This window comes from Cebus imitator, unplaced genomic scaffold (assembly GCF_001604975.1).
Source record: "Cebus imitator isolate Cc_AM_T3 unplaced genomic scaffold, Cebus_imitator-1.0 Scaffold582, whole genome shotgun sequence".
Lineage (NCBI taxonomy): Eukaryota > Metazoa > Chordata > Mammalia > Primates > Cebidae > Cebus > Cebus imitator.
This window is the reverse complement of record NW_016107897.1, coordinates 1-11,645: the sequence shown is the minus strand read 5'-3', so window position 1 is coordinate 11,645 and position 11,645 is coordinate 1. Positions and strand designations below refer to the sequence as shown.

General features: G+C 40.7%; 1 pseudogene; it reads right to left on the bottom strand.

Moving 5' to 3' along the window:
- Positions 1-10,323: 10,323 nt before the first annotated feature.
- Positions 10,324-11,463, bottom strand: LOC108294494 (annotated as a pseudogene).
- Between the last annotated feature and the right edge of the window lie 182 nt (positions 11,464-11,645).

Genomic DNA, 11,645 nt, shown 5'->3' with positions numbered 1-11,645 from the left:
AAAGCTTTAATGTATGTGACATGGGTCTAAGAAAAATCAAGCAATAAAAGCTCAGGGAAAGAGACAAGACCACCTCACTCCTTCTACACTCTGATCCTGTTGAGACCTACAATCCACTGATTTGCCAAAGTTTCACTGTCTTTTATCCGCCGATCTTCACTTTTCTCTCCTTATCCAGTTTAAACTCCACTGGCAATCACCACAATCATTTCTTTGCAACATTCTCAAGTCCCTTGCCCCTCTTTTGCTTTTGTCTCACTCATTTGGCAAAGTACAGCCCTGGTTAAACCCAACACTCTACATACTTGGTGTTTGCATGGTCAGCTAAATACCATCAGAGCAGAACACACAACTTCGCTGACTGGTCTCACTTTAAGAGACCACAGAGCTTCGTAGACCCTTAATATTGCCTGGTGATCACACCAATTTCTTAAGCCCATTTACTTGTCCACTCACCTAAAGATTCTTTCATACCTTCTTTCTTTTCAAATCTTCAATGTCTCCTCTCCAGTCTTGAATTTCAGATGAAAACTGTGCCCCGCTACTTCACTGAGAAAATAAAAGCAATCAACAGAGACCTTCTGTTGACTCCCACCACTGCGTGTACCCACTTGTTAGCATCCGTAACCACATTCTCTGCCATTGCTCCTCACAACCAACAGTACTATCTAAGGCACTTATATACTAGGTCTCATCCCACATCTTCCCACTTGAGGGTAACAGCTCAAGGTTAAAAGGAAAAGTTCACATACATGAAGTAACTGCATTTAAGTCTCCTAGCAGGTTAAAAATATTAATTAACATCTGCATGAACTCTACTATTTATAAACTAATTTCACGTACATTATTGTGCCTTATCCTCACAAAAATTTTATGAGGTAGCTTGTATTCTTATTCCCATTTTGCAAGACAATGAGACTCCAAAGAGGTAAATTATTTGCTCCAAATTTCTTGGAAATTTGGTTAGTGGTAAAGATGGGATTGAAATTTAGGGCAAGAATAATAATGGAAAATTGGTTTTTATTTTTAATTTACTTGAGAGTGCTATGTACAAATCTATGCAAATAAGTTTGAAAATGTCAAGGACATAGACTGTTTCTTAGAAAAATTTAAATGATCAAACTGACCCAAGATAATTTAGAAAACGTCGTCTGAACAACTACTATGTAAAAATATATTTAGACTGGGCACAATGGCTCATGCTTGTAATCCTAGCAATTTGGGAGGCTGAGGTGGGTGGATCATGAGGTCAGGAGTTCGAGACCAGCCTGGCCAACACAGTGAAACCCCGTCACTACTAAAAATACAAAAATTAGCTGGGCATGATGGCGGGCACCTGTAATCCCAGTTACTTGGGAGGCTGAGGCAGGAGAATCACTTGAACTCGGAAGGCGGAGGTTGCAGTGAGCTGATATCATGCCACTGTAGCACTCCAGCCTGGGTGACAGAGTTAGACTCCGTCTCAAATATATGTATATTTAAAACTGTCAGAGAAACAGGCCGGGAACCATGACTCATGCCTGTAATCTTAGCACATTGGGAGGCTGAGGTGGGTAGATCACTTGAGGTCAGGAGTTCGAGACCAGCCTGGCCAAAATAGCAAAAGCCCATCTCTAGTAAAAATACAAAAATTAGCCTAGTGTGGTGGCATGTGCCTGTAATCCCAGCTACTCCAGAGGCTGAGGCACGAGAATTGCTTGAACCCAGGAAGCAGAGGTTACAGTGAGCCAAGATCCTACCAATGCACTCCAGTCTGGGTGACAGAGCAAGACTCCATCTCAAAAAAATCCCCCAAAACAAAAAACAAAATAAAACAAAAACTGTCAGAGAATCAATCCTCTAAATCAAAAATTGACAAATATTTTATGTAAAAGTCCAGATCATAAATGTTTAGATTATGTAGATCATCAGTTGTCTCTGTTGCATATTCTTCTTTGTTTTGTTTTGTGGGTTTTTTTTTTTTTTTTTTTTTGGGTTTTTACAAACCTTAAAAATGCAGAAACTGACCTGACACCATGGCTCCTGCCCGTAATCCCAGTACTTTGGGAGGACGAGGCAGGAGGATCACTTGAGCCCAGAAGTTCAAGATCAGCCTGGGTAACATGGAGAAAACCCAACTCTACAAAAAATTAAAAAATTAGCCAGGTGTGCTTGTACACACCTGTAGTCTCAGCTACTCTGGAGGCTGAGGAGGGTGGATTACTTAAGCCCAGGAGTTCAAGGCTACAGTGAGCTATGATGGCGTCACTGCACTCCAGCCTGGGCAACAGAGTGAGACTTTATCTCAGAAAAAAAAGGGGGGGCTGGATATCGCTTGTAGATGAACAGTCCTTGCTTTAGATTCAGCTGCCAGTTTATAAGTAATACAGAAAATAGAACATCATGTTCAATGACACCATGGGATACAACCAAAATCCAAATAAAGGGAAACTCTAATTTACAAAAAGCCCTGTTTTTGGTTTATCCTCATCTTCAAAACTTGAACATCATTTCAATCCTGAGTTGCAAATAAATTTCAAGGGCAGAATTGTAGGGGGGAGAATCTATAATTAAAATGAACGAAGACCTATATAAATGAATTGTAACACATGGGTTTTATTTGGATCCTAATTCAAAAAAGCAACAGTAAAAAATTTTAAGACAATCAAGATAAATTGAACACTGATGAGATAGTTGATTATATTAAGGAATTGCTGGATTTTTTTTATATGATAATGACTTGTTTCTATCTACAAAAAAAGTCTGCTGGGATTTTAATGTGAATTAAGATTAATCTGTAAATCAATTTGGAGATGACTAACATCTTAATAGTATTGAGACTTCCAAAACATAAATATAGAATGTATCTATTTATTCAGATCTTTTATTTCTTTCATTAATATTTTATAGTTTTCAGCAAGATAAATGCATATGTTATTAGGATTATGCTTAAGTACTTCATTTTATTTGCATTTTATTTGCAGTGCTATTATTGTAAATGGCATTTTAAAAATTTCTAATTCCAACTACTCATTGCTGGTATACAGAAATATGATTGGCTTCTTTTATTTTTGTTTTGAGACAAGATTTTGCTCTGTCACTCAGGGTAGAGTGCAGTGGTGTGATCATAGCTCACTGCAACCTCAAACTCCTGGGCTGAAGGGATTCTCTTGCCTCAGACTCCGAAGTAGCTGAAATGAATAGCTAGGATGAATACCACTCGGCAGGCATCTGTAGTCCTAGTTACTTGGTGAGGATCCCTTGAGCCCAGGAGTTTTCAAGATTACAGTGAGCTATAATGGCGTCACTGCACCCTAGCCTGCGCAGCAGAGTGAGACCTCGTCTCAAAGACAAAAAAAAGTATGCTGTTTAATTTCCAAATATTTGGGGATTTTTCAAGGTATCATTTTGTTACCAACTTATTTAGTTTCCTTCTGGTTTGAGAACATGTTTTGTGTGATTTATATTCTTTTAAATTTGTTAAGGTTTGTTTTATGACTTAGAATATAGTCTGTATTGGTGAATGATTCAAGAGCACTTGGAAAAAATGTCTCTTCTGCTGTTGATGGGTGGAGTGTTATAAATATCAAATAGGTTAAGTTGGTTGACAATGTAGTTCACATTATCTATATTCTTACATATTTTCTGCCCACTTGTTTTATCAATTACTGAGAGAGGAGTGTTGAAGTCTCCAGCTGTACCTGTAGATTTATCTATTGCTCCTTTTATTTTTGTTGTCTTGCCTCTTTTATATCTATCAGTTTTGCCTCATAGGTTGAAGAAACCAAAGTCACCCTTCTATTATTATGTACTATCTCTATTTCTAGTGCTATCTCTTGCTCTGAACTCTACTTTTTCTGAAATTAATGTAGATAATCCAGCATAATTAGTATTCACATAGTATGTCTTTTGCTGTTTTGTTACTTTTCATATAATAGATCTTTTTCTGAGATGGGGTCTTGCTGTATTGCCCAGGCTGGTCTTGAGTTCCTAGGCTCAAGTAATATTCTCCTCAGCCTCCCAAGCATAGAACCACAGGTGCATATCACTGTGCTAGGCTAGATCTTTACACTTAAAATGAGTTTCTAATAGACAGTATATAGTTGATTCTTGCTTTTTTATCCAATTGTTTGTATTTCAATGGATATATTTAGACTATTCACATTTAAAAAGAGTATTCACATGGTTGGATTTGCAAATACCATCTTGCAATTTGTTTTGTTTTTTCCATCTGATTCTGCTGCACTTCATCTCTTTTTCTGACTTCATTATTTTTATCATTCTGTGTTTTTTGTTTGTTTGTGTTTTTTGAGATAGAGTCTCACTCTATCACCCAGGCTGGAGTGCAGTGGCATTATCTTGGCTCACTGCAACCTCCACCTCCCAGGTTCAAGCAATACTTCTACCTCAGCCTTCTAAGTAGCTGGAACTACAGGCAGCTGACACTACACCCTGCTAATTTTTGTATTTTTAGTAGAGACAGGGTTTCACCATGTTGGCCACGCTGGTCTCAAACTCCTGACCTCAGGTGATCCACTAGTCTCAGCCTCCCAAAGGGCTGGTATAACAAGCATGAGCCACCATGTCCAGCCCCAATCATTCCATTTATTTATCCTTGTTAACCTACTGGCTATAACTCTTTGTTCTGTTGGTATAGTGATTGCTTTAGGGTTTATGTTAAACAGTTTTAGTATATCACAGTCTAGTCTATGGCCATACCACACTGAACGTGCCCGATCTCGTCTGATCTCGGAAACTAAGCAGGGTCAGGCCTGGTTACTATATCACAGTCTAACTTCAAATAATTTATGCTATTAGATTTACAGTATGAAAGCTGTATTTACCAGTATGAGGGTCCTTCCATTTCTCCTTTCTGGTCTTTGTGCCCTTATTGTCGTATATTTTACTTCTACATGTATTATAAACCCTGTCATACATCTTACTGTTTTCCTTCTTTTGAAACAGGGTCTCACTTTGTCGCCCAGGCTGGAGTACAGTGGCACAATCTCGCCTCACTTCAGCCTCTACCTCTTGGGCTCAAGCAATCCTCTCACCTCAGCCTCCCAAGTAGCTGGGACTATAGGCACGCACCACAGTGTCAGGCTAATATATATATATATATGTAAATTTTTTGTAACAACAGGGCCTCATTATATTGCCCGGCAGTCTGGTCTCAGACTCCTTGGCTCAAGTGACCCTCCCCCGCCAGGCCTTCCAAAGTGCTTGAATTATAGGTGAGCCACCTTATCGGGACATGTTGCTGCTTTTTAAACAGTCAGTTTTCTTTTAAAGAGATTTAAATAAGAAAGTTCTTTCTATTCATACATGTAATTACCCTTTTGATGCTTTTCATTTCTGTGTATAGATTCGGGTTTCTGACTGGTGCCATTTGTCTACCACTTGAAGAAATTAAAAAAATTTTTTTTTGTAGTGTGGGTCTACTGGAAATGAATTCTTTCAGTGGCTTTATGTCTGAAATAGCTTTATTAAAACTTCAGCGGGGACAGGCATGGTGGCTTACATCTGTAATCCCAGCACTTTGGGAGGCCAAGGCAGGTGGATTCCTTGAGCTCAGGAATTCGAGACCAGCCAGGGAAATACGGCAAAACTCCATCTCTACAAAAAATACATAAAATTAGCCAGGTCTGGTGGCTGTGCTCCCAGCTACTCGAGAGGCTGAGGTGGGAGGACCACCTAAGCCCAGGGAGGTTGAGGCTGCAGTGAGCTGTGATCACACCATGGCACTCCAGCCTGGGTGACAGAGTGAGACCCTGTCTCAAAAGAACAAAAAAGAAAGAAAGAAACTTCAGGGCCAGGTGTGGTGTCTCACGCTTGTAATCCCAGCACATTGGGAGACCAAAGTGAGAGGATTGCTTGAGCCAGGCGTTTGAGATCAGTCTGCGCAGGATGGCAAGAACCTGTCCCTGCAAAAAACTTAAAAATTAGCCTAATATAGTGGTGCGCACACGTGGTCCCAGCTATTCAGGAGGCTGAGGTGGGAGAATGACTTGAACCCAGGAAGTTAAGGCTGCACTGAGCTACAATCGCACCACTGAACTCTAGCCTAGGCAACAGAATGAGACCTTGTCTCAAAATAGATGAATAAGTAAAATAGATGAATAAGTAAATTCTGAGTCTGAGGTCTTCCCTGGAAAAACTAAATCAATAAAACTTCAAGGGTTTTCCCCATGGCATGTGCATGCTTATGTAACAAGCCTGCACGTTCTGCACATGTACCCCAAAACTTAAAGCGTAATTAAAAAAAAAAACTTCAAGGGTTTTGTAACAGCTTTATTGCGATATGATTCACATGCCCTATGATTCACTCCTTTGAAGTGTGCAATTGAATGATATTTGATATATTCACAGAGATATGCATCTATCACCACAATCAATTGTATAACACTTTCATTGCTCCAGACAACAGCCCTACACCCCTTAGCCATCATCTTCAAATCCCTCATTACCCACGCCCAGCCCTGGACAACCACTAATCTATTTTCTGTGTCCATACATTTGCCTATTCTGGACATTTTATATAAATAGAATCATACAATATGTGGGCTTCTTTCACTTAGGATAGTGTTTTCAAGTTTCATCCATGCCATAGCATGAATGTAGTATTTAATTCCTTTTTGCAGCTGAATAATATTGCACTGTACAGACATGCCACATTTTGTTTATCTATTCATCAGTTTATGGACATTGGGTTATTTCCATTTTTCAACTACTATGAGTAGTGCTGCTGTGAACTTTTGCATGTAGTACATGGGCATAAGTTTTCATTTCTCTTGAGTATGTATCTACGAATAAAATTGCTGGGTCTTATGGTTACTCTATGTTTAACCTTTTGAGGAACTTTCAGGCCATTTACCAAAATAGCTATGTCATTCTATGCCATTTTACATTTCCACTAGCAATGTATGAGGCCCTCAATTTTTCCACATGCTTACCAACATTTGTTATTACATGTATTTTCATCCTAGTGGGTGTGAAGTGATATCTAATTTTGGATTTGATTTGCATTTTACAAATGTCACAGATACCACAGTTAGACCATGTTGAGGATCTTTTCATTTCCTTATTGGCAACTTATGTAACTTCTTTGGAAAGATATCTATTCAAATCCTCTACCTATTTTTAAATTGAGTTATTTGTCTTTTTATTGTTGAGCTTTTAAGAGTTCCTTATACATTATAGATACATGTTTCTTATCAGATATATGCTTTGCAAATATTTTCTCTCATTCTGTGGGTTGCTTTTTCACTTTCTTTATTGTATCTCTCTTAATTCATTTTCTGTTGTTATAACAATACCACAGACTGGATAATTTATAAAGAAAATATGTTTATTTAGTTCATGGTTCTGGAGGCTAGGAAGTCCAAGAGCATTGCACCAGCATCAGGTGAGGGTCTTCTTACCATGTCATAACATAACCGAGGGCATCACATGGCTAGAGGGCAAGAGCAAAAGGCCACAGAAAGCTTGCTTTTATAGCAAAGCCACCCTGATGATAAAAAGCCCACTCCCATGATAGTGACATTAATCCATTCATGAGGGCAGAAGGATTAAGTTTCCAACACATAGGCTGGGCACAGTGGCTGACACCCGGAATTCCAGGTGAGATCAGTGAGCCACCGTGACACAACTACACTCCAGCCTGCACTACAGCGTGAGACTTTGTCTTAAAAAAAAAGTTTCTGACACATAAACTTTTGAGAGACAGATATAAAACATAGCAGTATCCTTTGATGCATGAAAATTTTTAATTTTGATGAATCGTAATTTATTGGTTATCTTTTGTGGCTTGTGCTTTTCGTATTATACCTAACCTAAGGTCATGAAGATTTGCAGCTATATTTTCCTCTGAAAATTTTGTAATTTTGGCACTTACTTATAGGTTTATGATCCGTTTTGAGTTAATTTTCATATCTGGTATAAGATAAGGTCCAAGTTCAGGTTTTGCAGTTGGATAGCCAGTTATTCCAGCATCATTTGTTGAAAACACTACTACTCATTCCCCATGTGCATTGTTTTGGCATCCTTGTTGAAATCAATTGCCCATCAAAGTAAATGTTTATTTCTGAACTGTCAATTAAACTCCATTGATCCATATGTCTATTCTTAGGCCAATACAACAGAGTTTTGATAGCTGTATTTTTGTAGTGAGTTTTAAAATCAGAAAGTGTGGGATCTCCAACTCTGTTCCACTTTTTATTTTTCTATGAAATTTGTTGTATCCACATTAAAATACTTTTTTTTTGAGGGGAAGTATTTTTTTTAACTGTGTTATGATCCTACACAGCTGCCGGGAGTAGGACACTATCATAAGTCATTAGGAGTTCTGAATAAATAAAAATTACAAAACACAAGTTACATAAAAATGTCTTAGTCATATTTACAAACCTATGTATTACGTTAGTGCAAAAGTAATTGCCCTTAAATCTCTTGCTTCATCTTTTAACCTCTGTACAGAGACCAGTAACCTTTTCATGAAGTTCACTTTCTAAAAGTGGATTTCACTTTTTTTTAAATTTTTTTTTCTTTTGAGACTGGGTTTCACCATGTTGGCCAGGATGGTCTTGATCTCTTGACCTTGTGATCCACCCGCCTGAGCCTCCCACAGTGCTGGGATTACAGGCGTGAGCCACCGCGCTCAGCCAGATTTCACTTATTAAAAGTAATGGCAAAAGTGCAATTACTTTTGCACCAACCCAATACAATAAAGCAAATGTAAACACTAAATGCAGCATGAGAGTGATCAAGCAATGCCCAGGGACAGCCACTTTTGGTCAGTCTGCTCCCCCAATGAGCCGGCACCAGCCAGCCCTAGAATCAGACCACTCAACCCTTTCTAAACCAACTGGGCTAGCCTTCAGAAGAAAAAAAAAAGGTGATCTGAAGATGTCATAGACCCAAAGGACTGAAAGCTAGTGAGAGGATTCCCGCCATCCCCCCACCCTCCACCCCCCAAGTCTGAGGCACATGGAGAAGAAGACAGCACAGAGGCTTAACCTGTGTGTCCAGGCCTCAGAGGTTCCTGCCATCCGGGGCTCAGACAGGCATTTTGCTGCTTTGGGAGGCAAGTCCATGGAATGGTAACTACTTAAGTAAAATCAGAAGGTGCAGAAAACGTTCCCTAATTCAGTAACCTTCCTGACTCTTTGCCAGAAACAGGCCCAAACTGTGAGGGGCAGGGTTAAGGGATACATGATCATGAGCACTGAAGATGCTTGAGTGGGAGCTCAGGAAGAGGGTACACATTGACCTGATTTCGTGGAGAACTTCCAGAATATTTGCAATGTCCTAAATACAACTAAATCCTATCAGTACAGCAGAGTGGGAGCTATGAGGCAGGTGTGATGAATGGGTATTTCTAGATCCAGTAACCAATTAATAACATATGTATCACCTGTGACCTACAAAAGTGCAATCATATGGAAGCAACTGCTCTATATAGCCAGTATTGGTATCTCGCAGCGTCCTGGGACTGGGCAGGGCCCAGCAGCCACCACTGCATGCAGCCTGCCCCTGCCAGCCTTGGGAAGGCAGTTGGAGAGGCATTCAGCTGGGCCCTGGCACCAAGGGGTGAGGCATGGGTGTATTGGGTTGTTGGAGGAGGGCAAGAGCCTCCACCTGGAGGCCACGCACTCACACTGAAAGGCAGCATACCCAGTGCTAGCAACTGGCATGAGGAGCACAGACCAGGAGAAGGAGGAGCTGGATCAAAGCCATTTGCTGCACTATGAACAATGTAGGAAATATGACTTTTAATTAATTTATTTATTTTTGAGACAGTCTCACTCTGTCACCCAGTCTGGAGTGCAGTAGCAGTCTCAGCTCACTGCAAGCTCCGCCTCCTGGGTTCAAGCGATTCTCCTACCTCAGCCTCCCCAGGAGCTGGGACTACAGGCATGTGCCACACCTGGCTCATTTTTATAATTTTAGTAGAGACCGGATTTCGCCATGTTGCCCAGGCTGGTCTTGAACTCCTGGCCTCAAGTGATCTGCCTGCCTCAGCAGGGTTTTTTTTTATTATTATTATTTGAGACAGCTCTGTCACCCATGCTGGAGTATGCGATCTGGGCTCACTGCTACCTCCACCTCCTGGGTTCAAGCGATTCTCATGCCTCAGCCTCTTGAGTAACCGACATTACAAGTGCCCACCACCATGCCCAGCTAATTTTGTATTTTTAGTAGAGACGGGATTTCACTGTGTTGGCCAGGCTGGTCTTGAACTCCTGACCTCAAGTGATCTGCCAGCTTTGGCCTCCCAAAATGCTGGGTTTACAAGTGTGAGCCACCACGCCCGGCTGGAAATATGACTTTTTCTTGCCCTTCATCCTATTGGGAGAATGTTGTGCCATTGGCATTCAGCCCCTCACTATTAACATTTCCTGAAATATAGGATTTTCACGTTTGGTCCTTTGAAAATTCCTGCAAACTGCTAATTAGGATGGCAAAGTCCCTAATTTTCCTAGGAGATCCCCCGTGGTGGTTAATGCTGATAGCCCAGCAGAAGAAGTTAGTGGACTGCTACCAAAACCATTTGGTATAGCTTTCGGGAAGGAAAACTGTTTTCCTTTCCTTTGCCAACAGGAGTGGCTGGCAAGAAGAGTGATCCTTGGACAATGGAGATTGTCTTTTCATTGCCTAGAGTTGGAGAAGTAGGAGCCAACTTTCTGGTTACTTCCTTTCCTGAACTGCTGGTTCTTGCCATTAAATCTCTTGCTCCATCTTTTAACCTCTGTACAGAGACTGACAACATTCCTTTTCATGAAGCTCACTTTCTAAAAATGCATTTCGTTCAATGGCCTGATTTAGCCTTTGTTCAAAGTCTTCCAGTGAAGTGCGGGTGCAGTGGCTCACGCCTGTAATCCCGGGAGGCTGAGGCGGGTGGATCACTTGAGGAGGAGTTCGAGACCAGCCTGGTCAACATGGAGAACCCAGAAGGCAGAGGTTTCAGTGAGCCAAGATCGCACCACTGCACTCCAGTCTGCGTGACAGAGTGACTCCGTCTGAAAAAAAATAAATAAAAAGAATAAGAAAAGAAAACCAAAGTCTTTTAGTGAAACTATTGTTGCCCTTTTTGCTTGCTCCAGGTCATCCCTGGCCTGTTCTGGCTCCCTCACATACTTAACCACACCTTAATGGCCTACATCTGACTTAAATCATCTAATATTGAGACCTGCTTGTAGCTCTGTGCATATCGATGTTCTGGTTTCTCTGTTAATGCCTCCACTTCATATTTCAGTCTTTGGCTATCAAGTTGCAAGTTTCTATTTCTTTGTTCAGTCTGTACTAATTGTGCTGCCAAGTCTGCTTCTAATTCTCTGCTTCCCTCCTGAAATTCAACTAGCTCATGTCAAGCTTCCTGGAAGATATGTTTATACTTCATATAAACATATGGACATTGGACATTTCCTTCCAATAAGTAGTTTCATCCTTTACACTTGAAAAATCTGGTATATGTTCATCATCCATGATGAAAAAAGTCTCTAATGTGTCAACAGCACATGTTCATGATTGCTTGACCCATGTCTCTGCTTCACTGGCTTGGCCAGGCTGACCCAGTTGCTCAGCTTTGCTCCCTCCCACAGCACTGAGCTCCACTCCATTCTGTTCCTCTTCCTTGAGGTCGTCTAGCTACTCTGGGTCCCTTGAAT